Source organism: Bemisia tabaci, chromosome 3 (genome assembly GCF_918797505.1).
Source record: "Bemisia tabaci chromosome 3, PGI_BMITA_v3".
NCBI lineage: Eukaryota > Metazoa > Arthropoda > Insecta > Hemiptera > Aleyrodidae > Bemisia > Bemisia tabaci.
Genome location: NC_092795.1, coordinates 62,036,086 through 62,059,424, shown reverse-complemented (window position 1 = coordinate 62,059,424; position 23,339 = coordinate 62,036,086). Strand labels below are relative to the sequence as shown.

At 38.3% G+C, this 23,339-nt stretch overlaps 1 protein-coding gene across 3 annotated transcripts in view; it reads right to left on the bottom strand.

Moving 5' to 3' along the window:
- Nucleotides 1-23,339, bottom strand: part of LOC109033929 (scavenger receptor class B member 1) — a 61,230-nt gene that overhangs the window by 29,200 nt on the left and 8,691 nt on the right. The window contains exon 1 of one of the 3 annotated variants that reach the window (XM_019046784.2): nucleotides 18,141-18,338. The exons of 1 other annotated variant lie outside the window; for it this stretch is intronic. The gene's annotated coding sequence lies outside the window, so the exon portion shown is untranslated. Of the gene's footprint in view, nucleotides 1-1,534; nucleotides 1,788-18,140; nucleotides 18,339-23,339 lie in introns of those variants that run through there. One more of the 3 variants, XM_019046785.2, reaches the window with a different exon arrangement.

Sequence of the window (23,339 nt, the reverse complement as noted above, 5' to 3'; positions counted from 1 at the left end):
TGAAAATTGGCAACACTATTTTTCCTTCATCTGAATGTATGTAAAGCTATCGATTCCTGGTGATGTGGCTTGCCTCACCCAAAATCGATATTTTTAATGGATTTGAATGGAGGAAAACCGTGTTGCCAACTTGGAAAATCGACTGTGTTTCCTGCGATTGGTCACATGAACACATATAAACGCAAACGTGCTTTATAAGTATCAATGTTTTGCACTAGATCTGCGGACAAGCAAAAGCTGGCGAGCGATTGAGCAATCTGCTGGAAAATCGTCTACAATCTTGAACTTGACCAATAAAATCAAACGGAGACGAAGAAAAAGAACTTTCACGGACACGGTGGCGTAAACGACTCGCTAGACTTGAGTGTCAATGATGCATGTCCACTAAAAATCATACCTCGTCAATAATCCAGTGGCGTAGCCTGAACGATCGATTATCGATATTTCTCCATTTGAAACTATGGCAAAGAATCGAGTATTAAGGTGTTCGCTCCGAACACCCTGTTTATCGATCCTTTTCCATAGGTTTGAACGACAGATCTATCGATATATCGCAAAGCACGCCACGCTACTGCAATGATCGATACGAGGGATACGAGGACTTACAAATTAGTGTCGCGTTACGTATGGAAACCAAGTCTACATGCACCCTGTTTGGCAGAAAGGAACTAAGCCACATCAGCTATTGCCAAATCTAACAGAGCAATTAAATTTTTTACGAAAGAGCGTTTGTATGGATAATTTTTGAAAATTTTAAGGAATTTGTCTTTCACTATGTAGAAACTTCACTGAAATTTGCACAAAAAGCCGCATCACCATTTTCATGTAAAAAATTAAACTGTCCAATGTCCAATTAAATGTGACAATGGCTGAGTTGGTTTCGTTCTTTTCTGCTTAACACGGCCCCTATAGGAGTTGTGATCCGCAAGTACACAAGATTATGAGTTTTGCGCGGAAAAATCGGTTAACATTTAAAAATAATTATAATATATTGTGAGTTTGTTGCTTTGCTGCATTCGGCGAAAATTTTAACATTTTTTTTATCGTTAAAAAATCATTTATGATTTTGCTGATAACTAAAGAACTATATTGTTAAAAAGATGTGCAGTGTTTTTTTTTCATTAATACTCACGCGAGAGTATATGTAAAATATCCCCAGAAAAATTTAACATGTAAAAGAACATCGAGTCACAGGGCTCCGAAAACGTTTAAGCCAATTTTAAGAAACTGGAAGTGGAATTTCTTAAGTCTAGTTTTTTGAAAGCTCATTTTGAAACAAATTTCGCTCAACATCTTCACCCACAAGTAGGTATACTTTATCTCCAAAAATGTCGATTGGTTTTTTCACTCACCAAGTGGAGGCTTCAAATATGTGACGTTATATTTAACTAACGAAAATTGATTCTCGGTCAAATCCCATGCCGTGATCCGTTGCCCAAGTCTTGTCTATGAAATATGGCTTGTCTTTAATCTCTAGATCAGGGTCATTGGGTGGAAATTTAGAGATCATGGCTAAATTGCGCGCTATACCAACCTGGCAAATTTCGTCGCTTCAGGACCAGAAACTTTTATCAATTTCACGCACCGGATTCATAACTCGAATAAGTATAAGACTTAAAACTCAAGATCCGCCGAACGATATTTCGTAACGCGCGTATCGGAAATTAAATGGACGAGCAGAGATACTATTAACGGAAGCGTATAAATAAAAACAAAACATTTACGGAGCACTTTGTAGGGCGACGCTCTTGAGAAATTTTCATCACGACTGTTCGAAACAATTGCTGATACGTTCGAAATGGAGATACTAAAAATACGACTCACTGATGCCAACTTCCAACCTACATTTCAAAGCTCATACCGACTGATTAAAATGATGACTAAGCGACCCTTCCCTTCCAGCATATCTCCTGTCCTCCTTCCCTTAAACCGCGGCGGAACCCAGGTTTTTCTCGGAATCCTCCTGGTCGTGCATTATTCCATGCCATTGAAATTGTAAACTCAACAAAGGAACGGTCAATGTTCTCGAGACTTTCAGTTTCCTAGACTAAAAACCGTAACTACATATCAACGTTTCGAAATTTAAAATAGCAGAGTATATTTTTACTAGGAAACTGTTTGAGAATCCTGACTGAAAATTTCACTGATTTTTCCTCTGGTGTCACGCATAATTCAGCAACATTTCGAGCAGAAATTGCACTATCATATTTTGTGTAAAAATTGAATTTTATAGTAAATTTTTCAACCTTGAAATGGAGTTACGTCCTCTAGCCTATATAGGAGACAATGAATTTTATAAGATGAAGGCTATCGACTCGGGCTCCGTGCAAAAAACGACCATTTTTATTAGTCTTGGTAACAATGTAACACGACCGAGTCGTGGCGAGGATAGAATCGTACTTGGATGGTTAAATCAGTTCGCTCAGCAATGCCATGTGTCTAGTTTCCACTCCCAATAGTAACATGGATTTTTCCCAAAGAAAATCACCGTGGATGACGTCATTCACGCTATCGGTGACTTATTGTATTGTGTGAAGTAAAATTTTAATCATGGCAATGAAAGTACCCCTGTCATATTGAAATGTTTTTAGTTGTTTTTTTTTTTTTTTTCTACTTCAAATAGCCTCAAAGGCTAATCCCACGCTTTAAGTCCCATCCCCCCTCCGTCCCTACTGAACCAGTCCCAGGCAACCATTGTTTGAGACCATCAAACTCGGATCGCCTGGCCGGGAATCGAACCCGGGACCTCCCGATCATAGAGCAAGCGCTACAACCACTACACCATAAGGGGCCGAGAGCCGTTGTGACAACCGAAAAAATGACGTTGTCGCGCGCAAAATATTTAAGAGACAACGAAACTTCCGTTGTCCTATTTGCAATTTTACTCGGAGCAATACGTCTTCCTTAACGTGATAAATTTTTCCCGAGCACACCGTAAAACCCTTACAGAAAAAGTGGCGTTTTCTGACAGAAAATTTAGAGGCCACAGAATCGCTCCAGGCGGGTACGGAGGTTACACACAAACTATTTCGCCTTCAATCCTTGTCGTAGGCCAGAAAACATCATCCGCGCAATAATAGTTATCCCTTCGAGGATTAGCTGTTTCTCGCGTTGTCAACAGCCATTGCCACGCTGTAAATTATGTTCAACTTCTCCTGACAATCCCAGAGACATGATCGACAATCCTGAGGCTATCTCCATTTTTTATCCAAGTCTCTATCATTAAGGATATGATGAAAAATAATGATTCATTCCCGAACTTTCGGAAAGCAGTGCCTCACCAGCTTATATGCTGAAAACGCTTACTGCTAAAAAAGAGTATTTTTCGTTGTAATGAAACAAATTCCCCTCTTCGCGTTAGATTGTGTCTAAAAACCGAATAATATTAGAGGAATATTCTATTTTAAGAGGCCAGAACCAGAAGTATTTTGACTAATCGACGGGCCACTAAAGTTTGATTATGACCCTTTCTTCTCCGCAGATTTCAGACTCAATGATTTACGATGGTTAAGCTGAGTTTTGTCTTTTGTCTTGTGTCATACCCATTGTTAAAAGTTGGGTTGAAAACGAACTTTGAAACTTTGTTTAATATTTTTACGTCACACTTTGAGAATAGTCATCTCAAACAGAAACAAGAAAGTTCCTCCACACGTTGGCGCAGATTTCAATAACTGCGCTGATTTTCTCTACTCAGTTCTATCAAATGCGAGCGTCCTTGGCGAAGCTTATCAAGTGCAATTTTCGATAACCTCGATCAAACACTACTTCTCATAGATCCACGATCATTGTCGGTCATAAGGTTATACGATTTGAAAATCGCCACGCTGTGATGATTTGTATACATATAGGTAAACAGCCAGGGTTTTTGTTTGTAGCTGCGAGTGAATATAATCTACTGAGCGCTAGCTTTGATCGAGGAAAATTTGATTCGATAAATGAGGACGTTCATGGGGAGAAAACTTAGTGTCGAAAATATTAGCATCACTGCCTATACGGGCCTTCTACCAAAATTCTGATACAAAATAGTCCGGAAGTGTCAGTTTATATTGGAGAAGGGCGCTGCGGTGTGTCAGTTTAAAAAATAGTTTTAAGAAGAAACTATTTACAGTTTTAATCCGTCATGTTTGGGGCTCAATATGTTTACAGTAAGTAAATTGAATTTTCACACCCTCATTGGCAAAATATGAACGAAATAGATCGCAACTTATCCTCTGGGATACCAGAGCAGGTTGCTCCGTCTATAATTCTAAGCCCTGTTCTTCAACCCACGTCACAAAATGTAGCTCTTATAACCCATCTATACTATAAGCTCCGAGACCTCCTAATTTTGCGAAACTGGTAACGCTTAGTTCCAGCGTTCTACCTGGCCGATTTTCATAATTTTTGCGGCTATCGACGGGCAATTGCCTCTAGATAAGCCAACTCTTTTCAGATTTTCAAAATATGGCCCAGGTTTTTTTATATTACGTGGTAAAGTTGCGAATTCTCCCATTTAAACAATGTAAATTTATACTTTTTGTCATAGTTCGTTTGAGCGTTCTACCGGGCCGATTTCCATGATTTTTGCGTAAATCGACAGGTAATAGGCCCTAGATGAGCCCGCTGCAATCAGATTTTGGAAAAAGGACCCAGGTTTTTTTAAAATCACGTTATAAAAGTGAGTGAGTTTACAGAATGCTCCGGTACTGCTACCGCTATGCGCGGGAGGATGCGCAATGGTCGAGGAGGTTGCGCAGTAGCTGGGTAGCCTGCGCATCAGCTCTACACTTATCTACACAAGATTCGCACTACGACTTCATGTCGAGCGGTGGCCGAGTCGTCTAAGACGTCGAATGCGTCCACTTGAATCAGTGTGGGTTCGATCCCCGACTCATGAAATCTTAATTATTACCTGACTATCATTGTTCATTGTTTTACTGCAATATTTCATCAAGCAGTCATTCCAAAACGCGTCCTTTTAATTTTAAAGTAATTTTAAGTAAAGTTTAAAATTAAAGTATACCTCATATCGTAATTTTTTAGGGAAAAATAAAACTAACACTGATAGGAGGGTAAAAATAGGCCGCGAAGCGGCCCATTGATGGCGCGGAGCGCCTTCAGGGGGTTGGGCCGCGTAGCGGCCAGGGGCGTAGCCCCCTAGTTTTTCACTGTGCACTGAGGTTTCTTTTCCCGTGAACAGTCGCAGTTGTATTGGTACTGTCGATTCGGGTCAGGTAAACCGGGGGAAAAATATTTATGTTGATAGTCCTTGGTAGAACGACAAGTGCTGTGGAATTTAGCACTAGCCATTTAGGGATCAGTGTTTCAATCTGTTCCACAGGGAAGTGCTACTTACCTTACATTTGCCATTTTTACCAGGATTGAATGTAAGTATGTGGCACTATAAGTGTGGTTTCGCGGCAACTGGAATAGTTTTGTCGCCGTAACTGACAACTCAATTTTCGGTCGTATTTTTAGCAGTAATGATAATCACTCGAATTTTTTTTGCATTAATCTACACATGGTTACGCGTTACAGCGCTTTTCAAAGATTTACCGCTCTTTTTCAATTTTAATACATAAATGGTCGAAAATGTACAGTCTGTTATGTTGACTTTTTACCGCGTATCAGACAGCACATTTTCGGAATTCACATAATATTGATTGAGAAGTAGAGTAATGAATCATTAGAAAGCGTTACAATACATTACCTTTTGAAGATTAATGCGAAAAAATTCGAGTGATTAGCATTTCTACTACCTAAAAATATGACCGAAAATTGTGTTGTCTGTTACGGCGACAAAACTATTTCAGTTATCGTGAAACCACCCATAACAACATTTATAAATTTTCGCAAATGCGAGAAATTGAACAACTAAATCAAGTTAAGGTGACATAGATAACTGTGATGTTCCATAAAAAAAGAAAAAGAAAAATAAAGGTGGAGGGATCCAACCTACTCTGATATCGGTGCATGAATTGGTGTCTTTTGCGATGAGAAACAAGAAACCTCCTAAAAGCACTAAGGACTATCCCCATATCACTTCTGAGCACTAATCCACTGCATTGAGAACGACACTGAACTGACATAAATATTTAGTAAAAAATACCAGGACTCGCTTTTGAAAGCTTCCCAGTCATATAACTCGATGGTTTCTTTTCCTCCTTCATTTCCTGGCATAAACTTTTCTTTTTCTTTGCAAAACCGTAAGTTTAATCGACGCCGAATACGGCGCGATCTTTCGTGTGTTTTTGCATTTAATTAGCATCAAATCCAACGAAAAATTACGAAAATAAAATCAAGTCTTACGGTAGCACGAAGCACGTGTGCTCAGCGCTGGTTTATCAGTTGGGAGAATCCTACTTTAAAATTTGATACAAGTCCTCTGATAGTTATCTCAGCGGCCTTACACGGCCTCACCGCCTCACGTGTTGTACAAAATGAAGGAATATCACTTGACATCCACACTGCCGTGCTAGGAAAGAACGGCGTATGAACATTCGAGAGTTGCCAAATTTCCTTCGATAAAATGTTGAATTTTGTGGCGGATTATGAATATTTTGCCTTGAAATTTTCAGGAACTTTAGGTGCAATTGCGAACAAAATTATCTGAAAAATTGGGAGGGAAATATTCATAAATTTACCAGGAAATTCATGTTTTATGAAAGGAAATTTGGCAACGCCTGGTGGCTCATACGGCGTTCTTCCTTACAACGGCAGTACAGGAATCTGTAGTCACGGAGGTGTTCTGTAAATTTAAAATTTTGATAGGAAATGCATACGGCACCGAGGCCGAAAAAATACACACGATTGAGGAAACTGGCAGGTCATAAAAATGGAATGGCATCGTATTGGGAGGATATTCGAGGGATACGCGGTTGTGAATTCAAATAAGGGTCAAATCCCAGGTTCTATTTCCTCCCAAAATTTTTTGTGAATTTTTGGGCAAACCAAACTTTATTTTGACTGTCATTAGGTGTAGACTTAGGAAATAAAGCTCGTCGAGCTTAATAGTTGGGCTTTAAACCCGAATTTCCACCGTCAAGTGTATCACTTCCCAAAATTTGCTCTAATTTTGCCTGATTTCCCAAATTTTCGTCCAGCGGTGACATATGATACTTTTATAATTAAAAATTGAACACAATTGTCATAAAAGCATCGTCGATCACTAAATTAACGCATAATTGAAAACATGTAACCCTTTCATATCTTGCAGAACCAAAAAAATTGAGGAAAAATCATCCGTCATGAAAGATATCTGGAGCTTATTCTGCTTGTCTTTTAGACAGTTCCGTCTGTTTATCAAAATGCGCACTGTTTTCCTTTAACACGAGAAGAAGCTTTTATTTCTTGGAATATTGCAATACAAAATGGATCAAAAACACCGAATTTTAAAACTTCGAGTGGGCGTGTACCCGCTGAAGTGGAGATAAAGCCAGGAAAAGTTTGAGGACTAACACCGGTCAACTTTTTTTTTCTTTTTTCTTTTTGATTTTCCGAAGATTTGCCAATGGTTTTGGAATAGATTTTTGGCGCTGATTCTGAAGAACACCTCCATTTAACTGTATCAGTGCGTATTTATCCTGGGAAAGTTCGGAAATTTTTCCGGAGAAATCGGAATTTTCCTTAAAAATCTAGCTTTTTCCAGTAGAGTCAATTTCCGGAAGAATCTATGCACGATGGAAAAAACCCAGGAATTTTTCGATTTCGTAGCCTAAGATACATAAGAAACCCTACTGCGCCTCCTCTTAGAAAGAGAGAATTAAAATTTCCTCTCTTTTCCTAATACCAAGGTTTTCCGGTCCAGTTTCATTAAAATCAATTAGTTAGTCACCGAGATAGTGTTTTAAGCCACGGCCACCATCTTAGATTTTCGAATCTTGGAAATTTGACTAAAATTCGAGTTCCCCATTCAAAAATACCCGCTGGGTACCAAGTTTCGCGTAAATCGCTTGATTAGGCGCTGAGGTAGCATTTTAGGCCACGTCCGCCATCTTGGATTTTTGAATTTTGAAAATTCGACTAAAAATTCAAGTTCCCCATTGAAAAATACCCCCGGGTACCAAGTTTCACTTTAATCGACTGATTAGGTGCTAAGATATCATTTTAGGCCACGTCCGCCATCTTGGATTTTCGAATTTTGAAAATTCGACTAAAAATTCGAATTTCCCATTTCAAAATATCCCCGGGTACCAATTTTCACTTAAATCGGTAGAAAGCTAGAGCGCCTACAGGGCTTAAACAAACAAGTCTCAGTTGATTAGGCGCTGCGATAGCATTTTAGGTCATGTCCGCCATCTTGGATTTTCGAATTTTCAAAATTCGACTAAAAAATTCGAGTTCCCCGTTGAAAAATACCCCCGGGTACCAATTTTCACTTAAATCGGTAGAAAAGAGCGCCTACGGGCTTAAACAAGCAAGTCTCAGTTGTAACAGTTTTTCCACTCTGTCCCACTAAACTGGGACATGGGACAGGATGGAAACATATGGGACAGGATGGAACGGGACAAGATGGAACGGGACAGGATGGAATAAGCTGTTTTCTAAGCTTATCTCTAACAGTAAAGACAATTTTGGTGTTTTTTTTCACGGAATATTTAGTAGCACATCCTAGAGGATCGGAGTAAGAGAAAATTTTCCCTAACGCACACTTCGAAAGTATTTTACGAGCTGATATTAGTGTGTGTGTGTATGCTTGACGCCCTGTTAGTTATCGTGTATAGAATTCTGTTTGGCATCGCTAATGGCGTTAATCTTGCACAAAAATTTGCGAATTTTCAGAATTTTTGCCATCTACGACGTGTGAACTATTCAATCAAAACAAAAAAAGTCGTTTTTGGAAAAACCTCAACGTTACGGCAATCATTTAGAGCTTATTACATCGTTGCCATGTCTCTCCTGACTGTTGCTGACTGTTGCTCGGGACAATGATTCTAGGGCGTGAAAAAGTTATTGATGGAGCAAAAAAGAAATTGACATATTTTTTTTCTCAAATTCAAAAGCATTACCTATCATCTCCGATAAAGTTTTCTCAAATAATCACTCTGGTTATGCTGCAACATCGATTTAAAGTCAAGAACCAGGCACGGGGGACAGGGGACACGCAAATTTGGGACAAATATAGGCAATTTGCACGTTCAAAGTTCTCCTAAATTTGTATTTCAGTCCAAATAAAGTGGGAAATAGCATGTAATAGTCAACAATAGTGTGGAAAATGAGAGAAAAAAATTTGATTTGCCCATGTTTCTCAGATTATGACGATTAAAACAGCTCGGGACACCAGATTAGACGCTTATTTGAACTCACCCACGTGCATGCGCCGTTCCGCGGTCCAACCCAATGAGGGCCCTTCGCGTCTAAATGCGAGGCGCATTATATTATGAAGTTTAATTTGAAGTTTAATCCATTCAATTCTTAAACATTATTATTCAATCATACAATCACGGTTAAGTATTGTCACGCAAAAAAATACTGGAAAGTTCCTTCGTCAACTTCTGATGCAAAGCAAAAGCACAAGTACACTTGTATTTTATTTGATGATATTTTTTTCATCAATGAATTTGAGAAAAACCTTGATGAACTTCCATCTCTCATGATAAATTATCAAACAAAGTTCCAGAAAGGAAATGTAATTGATGCACGACTCGCGACACCCTTAGCAACAATAAAATGGAATTTTTTGCTCAAATGAAATGAAATTTCAGTCCAAAAATAAGGAGGAGCGTAAATTTAACGGAGGATTACGCAATAAAAGATTCATCGTCGATGGTTCGGCGAACCTGCAACTTTTTTTTCTTTTTATTTTCTTTTTGTGATGGCTAAGTCGTTAATACTGAAATTTTTATCTCTTTGATGCTCAGGATTAAATCAATGAATTATTGGGGCGGCATGCATGAAGACAGGAGTACCTTTCCACTTGTCTGAACTTTCGAACGTGGAAACGAAAATAGAACGTTTTGATTTTTCTAATTGTCTCTGCGTGCTTAATTAAAAGGATTTATTAGAGGAAAAGGAGAAAAAAGCAAGAAAGAAGAAAAAAGAAAAGAAACCGAAGCGTCTGTCGATTGAAATCAAATGCAGATAACGCGTGTCTGTACCTAATTAGCATTAACTTTTACCTTTTTCAGGCAAAAGAGGACACTTAAACTACGGTGTCCATTTATCTGTTCATTTTTCTAGGGTTTCAAAGATTTGTTCTTCCATGCTCGGTCGATAAAGTGCTATTAATAATTAAAAATCCAAATATGAGCACTCAGCGAGATGGAATTCATTCATTTAGTGATATTACCTACAAAAAACAACAAAAAAGGGAACGAGAAATAAAACAAAACAAACCCTTATCATTGCAGGCAAAAATCATAACATGATCCTGGTCAAATTTTTTCAGACGGAAAAAATTCTGCTCAAGAAGGTGCTAATGATTTTGGTCAATTATATGTTATCAAAGATTAAAAATTAAAAATTCTAGAATGAGCACTCAGCGAAATGGACTTCATTCATTTTGTGACGTTAAAAGAAAAAACGAAGAAATCAATAATGTATTTCCTTCGTAAAATACGCTAAAAAAAGGGAGGAGAAAAAATCTTATCATCGAAGGCAAGAATCATCTCGTGATTCTAGCCGTACATCTTAAACGAGAAAATTTTGCACAAATAGAATATTAAGCAAGAACTTAGTTTTGGGGCTTCTTCCTGCGTCATACTGATCTAATGCGCAGATTTTTCTTCTCGGGAGGGGGGGAGGTCTTTAAGAGATACATAAGTATACTAATTTAAGCCGCACTAGAGTTTATCCTGGGGCGTTTCTGTTAGGTCGGCAGCGCATTAAGGTTGCCTCAGTCAAGTAGGCCCGTATTTTCAAACGAAATTCGCCACTACTCCCAACTATTCCTCCTGTATTAAGTACTATATTAAGTACTATAACTATATATTTGAATAAATAAATAAATAAATAAAAAACCTATTAATGTATCAATCCTTTTATTTTCAAAATGGCGTTAAGTGTTACGATTTTTTTTAAATTTTATGTCAAATATACACCTCCTTCTTTTCTTCTAAGCTCCAGTAGCTACACACGGAGAAAGAAACCTCGTGCGTGGGACCCGAAGTTTAGGTCATAAGGATCTTTGAAGTTTTCGGATTGAGCATCTGAACACTTTATGCCCAGCTGTCGAGGTTCGGATCACACATCTTAAACTTCAGTTCTTGCATCTGAAGTACTTCAGATGTGAGAACTGAAGTTTTTTGGATGTGAAAACCGAAGTACTTCAGATGTAAGAACTGAAGTTTCAGATGTGTGATCCAAACCTCAGCAGCTGGACCTAAAGTACGAGGTCTGTTAGATTAGAAACCGGATTTTGGTCATAACTAGCCTACAATGCGTCCGAATTAGGTTTTCTTGAGCTTTCCTGATAGCTGAAAATATATTCAAGAGCGCTACGTTCACAGATTTTGTTTATTTTGATCAGTGTTTATTCTGTGTCATATTGAATACGAGTAAGTCAGGTGCGTTTTGCGATTTTCATCATGCGATCACTGATAGAGCAAAGATTAAACATTAAATTTTGTTTTAAACTCGGTACACCTTGTACCGAAACTTTTGGTATATGCTAAGTAAAGTTTACCATGATCATTGTATGAGATGTTCCCACTGTTTTGAATGGGTTAAACGATTCAAAACTGGTCAGAAGTTCGTCAAAGATGAGGAGCATGGGAATTGACCCTCAACGGCAACTGACATTTGTCACGTGGAAAAAGTGCGGGCAAAAGTGCTCGAAAATGGTCGTTTCGAGCTTGTTGAACAGAGTAATATTTCTGAAGGCTCTGTACATACAATTTTGATAGAATATGTAGACACACATCAAGTTTCAGGTACACTTGCCCCTTGATTGTTGTCCGTTGAACGAAAATCCAACCAAATGTCGATTTCCCTTTAGCTGCTTGAACGTTCTAACAATGATCCTACATTTTTGGATAGGATAATCTTCGGTGACAATACTTTAGTGTACGGCGACGATATGGAGACGAAACTCCAATTGTCTTTGTGGGTTGAAAAATGTAGTGCAAGACCGAAAAAAGAGAGACAAGTTCGGTCACACATACAAATCGCAAAACACCCTTGAGGTTGCCTTACTTCAAGCCACATACCAACGAAGCTAATTAGGATTTTTTAAATTTGTGAACGCAGCATTCTTAAATATATGTTCAGCTATCAGAAAAGCTCAAGAAAACGTAAGTTGGACGCATTGTGGGCTAGTTATGACCAAAATCCGGTTTCTAATCTAACAGACCTCGTATTCAGATGCTCAATCCGAAAACTTCAGCGATCCATACGACCTTAACTTCGGGTCCCACGCACGAAGTTTTTTTCTCGGTGCACCTTAGCGGCCAATCATAGACCTTTCTCCTCCTCTGATCACGTTTCCCACGCTTCTAGCCATTTAAGTGCTAGCCATCAATCGATCCATTGCAAAGAGTAAAGTCAAAAGCCAAAATGCATACAACCGCCTCATTCGTGTAGTTTAGTTTCTGTTTGTTTTTTACACTTTCTATACTTTTTGTGGGACCTTAATGGTAGGTATAGGATGCGGAACATTCTTGATTCAGGATCAAAAGAGACAATCATTTTATGACTACACTCAGGCTTGATCATACTATTTTTGCAAGGCCTTTTCCAGCAGTTATTTTCTTCCTTTTTTTACAGGGGTCCTTCACAAACGGTGGCATCGACAAACTTCATATCATTAAATCGGGAATCTGTGTCGTAACCCAAGTAGCATTTCTCAACGGAAAAATCGCTATATATTGCGATTTTATCGGCGATAAAATCGCCAGGATCATCAACATTTGAGCGATTATCTTCGATCTTATCACGCTTTTATCGCCCGACAATTTATCGCGATATTTTCGAGATAAAAATCGCGATGAATGGCGATTTAATTTCGATTTTATCGACGAAAATAGATCACGATTTTATCGAGCCAAAAATTGCGATGTGTAACAATTTAATCACCATATATCGCAATTTTTAATGCGATAATATCTCGATATATTGCCACCGATTTAATCGCGATCACTGCTAATTGGGAAACTGAAGGAAAAATTCATCAGATTCCGTTGTTATAATTATCTTCCTTTTCCTTAATTATCTCTCATCATCCCCGTAGTCTCATCCTGTAATACTAAATATATATCGAGAAAAAAAAACGCATTAAAGTGACATTAAAGTGACATTAAAGTGACATTTTTAAGTTTCATTTCCTCTGCACAAATTGTTGATCTCCTTTTTTGGCTGTGCGGTTTTTTATGTGTGAGCAAGTACATTCTTTCAAGGTAAATGAAAAAAAATGTGCACAATGATGGTACAGAGAAAAAAAATCTTTGACATGGCAATAGCCTGTACAGGTCTCTATAGATGCCGATTGAAGGGAGATTTTTCGTGAAACTGAAGAAAAAAATCAGAATATAAGTTTTTTACGGAAAAAATTATCTTTGGTCCCAAATAATAATTACACGGTTTAGTACATTTTTGTATCGTTAAGGGATGTTAAATCGATTATCATAAGCCCCAAGTATGACAGATCAATACTTTAAATCATCTAAAACTGTATTACCTACCTATATGCTTAATCCGTATGCAAATTGAACATTTTGAACAGTATTATCTGTGATTTAGTTTACCATTTTTTTGCTCTTTGTTGAATAAAAATATCCACAAAACACAGGGAGTAGTACCAATAATTTTGAGTTTTTTCTGTATTACGATACAATTTTTCATTCGGACAGTCATAAATGAACGTCTGTTTGAAACCGATTGTAAAATGAACGCGAGATGAAATGAAAAAAAAAAGGAGCGAGTTGATTAATTTATAGAGAAGGAGATAGCAGACACGCATTTTTTTTATCGCGTGGTGGTTGAGTCTGCCGTTTCTCGGAGGTTAACATCATCACTAAAATCGATACAAATGCTTGCACTTTTTGCAAACTGTTTTTTCCCCATAGAAAAATTAAGAGAAAAAGGAAACACTCAGTGAGCTCTGATTTGAGGGACTTGGAAGACAGGGCAACTAAGTGCAGTATTTGCTATTTCGAGAAATACTTGTTTGAAGTTTCGGAAGTACATGAATCCTTATGGCGGAAAGAAGGATCAAACTGACTTTTTAATGCTTATAAATTGGACTTTGGGAGCAAATTTGTCCCAGAATATGCATTCAGACATGTTTTACTTAAAATTATTAATATCTCAATTTTTTCAAAAACTGCACTTATGCGCCTTATATCCTCCAAGCCCCCGATTTTTGCTTCTATAGGTCACTGATCGGTCAATGGTAATGACAGATGAAAAATAATCGTTGCTCATATGATCACAATGCGTTATACAATTATTCTCGGTCACAAATACTACTATAGTAATGGTTACAATGATACTTTTAAAGTAACTATTCGTGTGGTCCCGTTAACGATGCTGCATCATTACCGAGCCTTCAGAAATAATTTTTATCATCGAAGTAACATTGTAATTTGACAAGGAAAGTAGGTGGAACCTGAAATCTCCTGCGGTCGCCTTTTATAGGAGCAAAGAGTTTTTTTTTGTCCGTCGGATATGATTTTAAAATCATTGAAATGTGCAAGTAAGTACGCAATGGCATGTATGGTATGTGAGGGTCACCACTCAATTCTCAGCTTCACTTGGTAAATTTTTTCGATTATTTTTTTTAATTCATGATTTTTCTTATATTTATTCTCGCAATTTTCCTCGGCATTGTATCACGGTGTCATGCATTGCTGTTCAAGTGTTGCCATGTCCATTTGGGCGGGGGCGTTTTGGGCGAGAACATGTGAAAAAGAGCCGTTTTGGGCGAAATTCAGTAGTACTATTGGGCGAGTACTTTTGGGCGATTGTTTGAGTATTCGTATGACTTTTGGGCGAGTGCTAAAATGAGGTTCATAAAATTATTTAACACGACGTGGCAACATAGAACAAAGTTATACAGGAGAATACTTAAATTGCTCACCTCCATTGCGGCAAATTTAGACGATTGGCAGGGGAAGCATGGTAAAAAAAACGATAAAAGAAGGGTTCATGGAAACTTCACTGAGAATTATCACAGCCGAATCGGACGGTCGTCAAAAGTAATATTAAAAAGTAGAATGAAATGGAAGAATATTATGAATATTATTAAAAGAAGGGTTTATGGAAACTTCACTGAGAATTATCACAGCCGAATCGTTAACCTAACCTAACCTAACCTAACCTAACCTAACCCAACCCAACCCAACCCAACCCAACCTAACCTAACCTAACCTAACCTAACCTAACCTAACCTATTTATATTGTAGATCCATATTTGTAGATCCATATTGATAATGTAAGAGGCTGCAGCAAGCAGCGTGCACAAACTGAGGAAAATACAACGCGTTCGCCAAGACCCCGCATCCACGGTCCTTCTTATCAGTATCCGATACATGACCATCTGATACGCTCACCTGTAAACAAATCCCATGGATGCACTGTTGCCAAAAATTAAAAATTCAGTATCATCTACCCTCGCCCAAAATTCCTATGATTGACAAGGGCGACCAGCGAATTACCTCGCCCAAAGGTCATTCGCCCAAAAAGGATGCGACCGTCCAGGGCCCTCATTGCTAAACACGGTTAAAGCGTTGGTGAAACTTTCAAAGTACGTATGACGGTTCGGGAAGTTATGCAGACTGCATTCCATTCTTAATTATTTAAATGAGAAACCACTCAACATTAATTTATTTAAAACTTCCGCGATTTCATCTCTGTGCGAAGAAAATTCTTAGGAAACTTCATGGAATGACGTACGTTGATTTGTTTTTCCCCAAAAATATGAAATGGACGCGAAGATTCTAAGACTCGACAGAAAATGAGTTTTATATTCTCAAAGATCCTCCGACATCCTATCGAGAGATGAACATAAGATGAACTTAATCATAAAATTTGGGACTTCAATCGAAATTGAGAGACATCAAAATGAAAAAAAAAATGGAGAACTATCAACCAAAATCGTCACTTGGAAGTTCCGAATTAATCCATACTGCAAAGGGATACTGCCTCAACGTTGCGTCGATGTTCCCTAAGTCGTGGTAATATTGACGAGGCAAGTTTTAGCAACATTGAGGCAACATTACTTGTGTTACAGAAAGCAATATTACCAGGATCGGATATTTTCGATCAGCAAAACACAGTGCTATGGTGCTTATTTTTGGCCTGAATGGATTGTGGATCGATCATTTGTATGACAATCCCTGGTAAAAATTGGCTGGATCTGTGTTCCAAAATGCTATAGACCTACAGGCGGCTGTAAGATTTCCTATAGCTTCTATAACCGGCTATACAATTTCTTATAGCCTTTTACAGCCGACGGCGATAAAGCTACAGCCAGGCGATACACTGTATAGGCCGGCGATAGGAGCTATAGCCCGACTGTATAATTTTTTATAGCTTCGTTTATGGCCCGGTTGTATGATTTTCTTCGCTTTCCACAGCCAGCTATATGATTTTCTATCGCCCTCTATAGCCGGCTATAAGAATTCCTATGATATTTTGAAACGCAGCTCCTATTGCCAATTTTTACCAGGTAATATTGGCAATCGTATCGTATCGCCCCTTGGAAATACGGCCTGACAATTGGTAGAGTAGAGTAGTATCGGCAGAGGAAATTCTACCGATATCTTTTGTGAATCTCCATTTCTGTCTCAGAAGTGACGCTGCCTCAACGTTGTAAGACCAGCATTGCCTGGCAATGTCCGTTGTAATATTGTCCCTACCCCATTGTAGGGATCGTCCAAAATTTAGTCGTATAAACGGAGCTCCCATACAAAACATACTAGGTCACTTAGTAGACTAAGAGGCTCCAAAAAATGGGCAACGAATGCTCGACTGGAGGAATCTGAATATCATATTGGCCAGTGGCGTAACGTGAATTGCGATGTATACATATATCGATTGTTATGTCATTTAAACGTATTGTAAAAGAATCATTTATTAAAGTGTTCGCTGCCAACACCCTGTTTATCGTTTAAGTGTTTTAAGTTTAACCCCCTGTTTTAAGTTTAAATCGCATAACAATCGATATATCGCAAAGCACGCCACGCCACTGATATTGTTATCTTTCATTTAATGAGAACCTGAACTTTTGGTCGAGCGCCAAAAAGCGCTAGGGCGGCTTTTATGTGCCTATGTATTTTCATCAAAATGTTTGTTTCTTTTTTTGAAAAATACTTTTGATAATTTAGAGAAAGAAAAGCATGATCAGAATCAGCTCTTCTTATCAATTACCAAATGCACCCCCTTAGAGTCCGACAGCATCCACTTTTATCACGAAGCAGCCTTGCTGGCCCCTAGGAGTTTCACTTGGAGGAACTCCATAGAACTTCGTAACATGCAAGTTGCCGCAAAAAAGGTACCAGTCAAGGTGAAAATATCTCAAGTATATGAATAGATAGAACATCAATACTGTAATCAAACGGATTCATGGAATCTAACAGAGCCCTGAAGGCAAAATATTGCAATCGGCATTTGGAAAAAGAGAAGGAAAACTGTGAAAACTATGTGAAAATGTGAAATTTCCTTTCCCATTTGCAAAAAGGCACTCAGTGATAAAATTAAAAGGCTGTCAAAGCAATTTATTCGACCAATAAGGTAAAACGCTTACAAGCATGATAATGATAATTATAATCAGTGGTCTGGTAGGCACTTTGATTCTCCTCAATGCAATAAAATCAACGAGACAGCACGTGTATTTTATCATTATACATTCTAAAATTCTTAAAAATTGTAGAGTTCAAATTTTCTGGACCTCATGTTCGAATTCTTCTTCCACTACGAGGTACCAAGATCACGATAATAATTGGGTTAACAATCTTCTGATCAATTTCCCTGATTTCGATAAACATCAACGTGAACAGTAATTTATTCATGATGCATTTGAAAATTCCTGAAAAATTTCGATTTCATATTTGACGGACCTCACTTTTACATTTTCCTGTACCAGCGAGGCAGTAGAGCCATGATGATGCGCTAGGGTCACCAGACTTCTGATTTAAATCTCATTATATAGCGGTTCTCAAGGATGAGAATATCTGAGAAAGTTAGCGGAAAGGCCGAACTAAGTGATAAGAATACGATGAATTTACCTGCAAGTGAATATTCCTTTGAGGCGACCACAAAAAAAAATCAACAAAAACCGATCAAAAAGACCAAAACACAAACATGGGTTAACGGAACAAGACACGGGGAGCAACTGATTGCCGGAGAAAGGATCAGCGTGATCACCTATGTGTGGCCACTGATTAGCTACTGATTAGGGCGTAAGACCATTTCTTAGGTGATAACCCGCGGACGGGGGGTGGGGAGAGAGTGGGGGAGTGAAGATGGGAGAGCACATGCAGCTCAATCGGCTATTTCCTGAAAACGAAAGAAAATTCACCGATCCCAAGTCGCGCTCTGATCCGCACAGACTCCGCGGCCTGACCTTCAAAGCCGGCGTTGCTAAAATTCACCTTTCCACACGATATCGAAGAGTGCCATGCGTGCGGATCCCATTTTTTTAAGGAGTTCTCTAATTTTAAGGTGTATCGACGGTTGCCATTTTTTGTGTCAGAGCGACGCGCGATATATCGCATCAATTCGTACCATAATTTCAGCTACTCGTCATTTTTTTCGAATTTTGAAATCGCACTTCTGTTGTCATGAGACTAAAGAATTCATGTACCAGATTTGACGAAGAAATTCAACGTATTAAAGGCAGGGTTTTTTCAGAGGAAAACTATAGCATTCGAGTGCAGTTTTGATATCAGTGTCGAATGCGATATCTTTCCTCTGAAAAATAACCCTGCCTGTATTTCGTTAGAACAGGCGCTACACCTTTCATACTGAAATAAACATGTTGTTGATATAGGAAACGTAAAAAATAGGACTCATATTTTGAAGAAATTCTGGAAGTTTGCTTCCATATTTGGACCCCTTTAAGATTTCAATTTAAAGACGCGTCTGCATGAAAGCGGTAAGTAGATGTTTAATACAGCTTCCTCCGTATATCTCTTAGAATTTGTGAGGTAAAAGAATAAATAGTCAATCGGGATGCAAAAATATTTGTTGTCATTAATTTCACGCTATTATTTATCATATTTTGTGCCTATTTTTCTTAACTTCGTTTTTCACGTCTTTTTTCTGCTTGCAAAAAAAAAATAAAAAATAAAAAAAAATAAAAAAAATAGTTTGGTCATGTTAGGACAAAAATTCTCTTTAAGTTTTTTAGGCAAGCATGAGGGAATTTTTTCCTGGAAAAATGACCACTTTAAACAGCGATGCGGCAACCGTGCGCAAATGCTCGTAACGATTCGGGCCGATTTGAATAGTGACCGGACTTGGGAGCTGTGACAGGGTGGCGGGGGCGAATAATTCCATTAATATTTCGGTGCGACCACGGAAACACTTGGCAAGAACCACGCATCTACCCTTCTTCTCAATCAGAGTTACGTGCTTTCTACCTACAGAACGGCCGATCTCACGTTGAGAACACTGCTGCTCCGCGGATGACGTACGGCGGAGTCCGTAGACCTTGTCCATGACACAGAGAGGTCCGCCGCGGAACTTGGGGGATCAGGATCTTCAGATCCGATCAGCTGATCAGCTGATCGTAGACCACGCTCCATAACGACTTTCCGCGCGAGCATCCCATTATTCAATTGCTTTAGGTCGGGCTCTGGCACTCATTCTTGTCATCGGTGTCTAATAAAAGCAGTGAATTTGATCATTTGGACCGCGTCAAGCATAAAGGAACCAATCCACATTTGCTTTTGCCAAGTTTAACCGGGCAATTTCATTTCTTACAAGAGAGCTTATGTGCGGATTCTTTTGAAAATTTGAAGGTATTTGCTTCGCTCTATGCAGAAAATCCACCAAAATGGCCACAAAAATCCGCACAAACGTTTTCATGTAAAAAATTGAATTGCCCTCTTAAAGGCAATAGCGGATGTGGTTTGGTTCCTTTCAGCTAACGCGATCCATTTACCGCAGGCAATCGAAAGAAATTTGATTGCGACCATGAGATTACTGAGAGAAAGGGTTCAATATTATTAAAAAAAAATAGTTTCCCTCATAAAATCTGTGATATTCACTGAAAAAAGATTGGTAGAATTTACCATTCCTTCACGCTGTATTTCACCCCAACAAAATTATTGCTGAATGGATCTTCCTGCCGTATATACCTGATGCATTCAATTGATTTGTTCCTATCTCTTTTTTACTTGCCTTACTGAACACCTTGTCCTTTGCTAGACTCAACAATCTTTTTCCCTCTCTCTCCTTCAAAATTTCACCTTGTACTAACTAGATTGCATGTTTATACAATGAAAATACAAAGAAAATACAAATGCATGAAAATACAAAGGTCGATTCGGGGTCAGAAGCAAAAAATAAGACATAGTAGCTCAATTATAGCTATCTGAATAAAATGATTTTCTGTCCTTCCGGACTCAAAACAACGGATCAGTTTTATATAGGATTCGTGGGTGGATAATGCCATTTTGACCGGAAAACTCTCATCAGAAAAAGGGAGACATGTTTTTTGGACATGCGGTATGCAATACATGTCTGGCTAGTGTCTATGTATCCTTGGCCCCTAAATTCAAGAATTACTTCGGTTTATCTCGATCATACATCAATTTCCAGAAAATCAAATTTTCCTTGGAAAATTCATTTTTAAATAATCCCAATTTGCCTGGAAAATGGCATAGACAGGGACAAACCGAGGTCATACTTGGACCCAGGGCTGAATATTACACGAGAATTCGCTAATGAAGCATTCATTTTTTTTTTCGGTGTATACTTGTGTAATCTTTCATATTCAACAGCGGACCAGCTTTGCGTCATTTTCAAACTTCCTGCGCGAAGAAGTATATCCTGAATTAAGAAGTCCTTTGGAACAAGGGTGTGTACTCAAAAAGGTAGTTCCGCGGAAATCGCATTTGAAAGTTCAGAAGTGCATAGCGTTGGTACTAGCCAATATCTTCGCACGAAATTTAATTAGTTTGAAAGAACAAGTCTTTGAGAGTATACTTGCAAAAACGGAACATTGTGACTACATTCCCCTATGATCCCTACAAGATAACGTGGATCGTTGTGTAAAAAGGGTGGGGGGGGGGGGCACGACTTTTTAATACACTATGTATATTTCCTCGGCAGAATCGACTTGAAAATTGGTAGAACTTACCATTCCTTCACGTTGTATTTCACACAGCGTGAAAGAATGGTAAGTTCTACCAATCGTTTCTTTCAATGTTCATGAATTATTATCAATATGGGTGTGCTTGATGACAATATTAGTGCAAAAAATCTTTTCAACATACTTTTTAAACACGTTCATAGTGAAAGCTTTCATCTAAAAATGACAGAGTTCTCAAGTTCTTCATTTGAACTTGAAAGGCATTTCTTAGACACGAATAGTTGCTCCACAAACCATGCTAAGCACATTTCGATATCAAATCTGAAGCACAAAAGATATTCACATCCTATGCATGTATGCAACTATTTGTGCATAGGGAGTTTCTTTATGGTATAAACGAAGAATTGAAACCATTCTGAATGTTGGGTCCTCGCAGTGAAGCCCGCTATTGGCGCCGCGCCACGGGTGAGGCGATGAGTGTCTGGACAGTCAAAACGCCTTCACTTTCGTGCGTATGCAGCACGGACATCCATAAAGCCCGAATAGTTGCATCCAGGAGTTAAGATGAATGCTTGGCCCGACAGACCCTACGAGTATGTAAAGGCGGTTTGCTTGTTTCTCTTGCAACGTACCTTCAATTCCACCGTTGCCTACTGTGCGTGATGAAGTGCAGTATTGTTGATTTTTATCGCGGCATTGCAAATTTTTGGAAAGTAAGGATTTAATTGCTTAAGGATTATCCTAAATTGTGGGCTCCACCCCTACGTTCTCTGATCTAAGAACGACGAATGCGGCAAGATCCTTTTATGTTTACTTCAGGAAAAATTTGAGGGCGCATCTCAAATACAGAATTTTAGAGGAAGTTCTAAAATCTATACTTAAAATCGATATTTTTAAATTATCTTCGCTTGGTTCAAAGGTCGTAAACGCTCAAAATGAGCACTATAGCTCGGCATGTATAGCGCATTGGTGCAATGATTTTCTACTCGAGGAGCCGACGAAAGTGAAGAGTTTTGGGCAAAAACCAGAAAAAGTCAGTATCGAATAAATCATAATTGAATAATGTATAAAAACCAGTTTTTTCCATTATCTGATAAGTCCTAGAATATTAGCGCCCTTAAGAAATCAAGAGCTCATAAATGAGCATGGTAGGTCGGTTTTAAATCGAGCGATTCTATTATATAATGTAGGCACCGCCCAGAAGCAAGATGGACATTAAATGGACTTCTAGATTTAATGGATCGTGTATGAGTGCGTGTTTGAAGATGAGAAAAAAATACAAATTAAATTATGCGTTCCATCAAGCAAAAACATCCTGCCTTGAAATTAAATGTAACTCAATTCTTGGAAAATTTTCAGAAACCTAGCTTTCTGGGCGAAAAAAAAGTGATGTATGGGTATCGATTACGAGAATAGAGGATCGTCTTAATTTGTTTATTAGAACATTAGAGAAATTAGATAACGACGACGATGAGATTGTAAACATTTCCTTTGCGTCTAGATTTGCGAACTAGGAAATTTTATGCCTGTCTTTGCCTCTTTTGAGGTTTATGCTACAATGAATAAATTTTTCGTTCCAAACTGGGCGAGATAATCGACGTTTCGGAGGATCGGTCATTTCCAGTGAAAATGTTTAAGTTCTTTCTTTGAAATGAAGTAAATAAACAAAAATTCAATAAAAAACCAGAACAGTCTAGATTTCTTGTCTCAACGTCTCTGGATCTCCTAACAAATTTTACTTTTTTGAAACACGATTAATAGATGTAATTGTACAAAATGTTGTAGGACTTTTCTTTGACTTCTAACAGACACTGCGGGGAAATTTTAAATGAAGTACCTGGTAATTTTTTTTTTTTAAGAAATGAAGTATGACTGGAAACTTTGAAACAAAACACCATATTTGTGGAATAATTAAGATGCGAATTTTTTCAGTAGCTCCAAAGATACAGTCTATTTATCATGATAGGGTAAGAAACAGTGGCGATTTTGAAAGTTGGCAACGCACTGATTTTCCTCCAATTGAATCGACTACAAAATCGATTGTTGAACATACATTTAAATGGAGAAAAAACAGTGCTACCAACTTTTAAGAATAGCCAGAGGCGGATCCAGCAATTTGGCAACACCGGATTTCCGCCATTTAAACCTATGTTAAATAATCGATTTT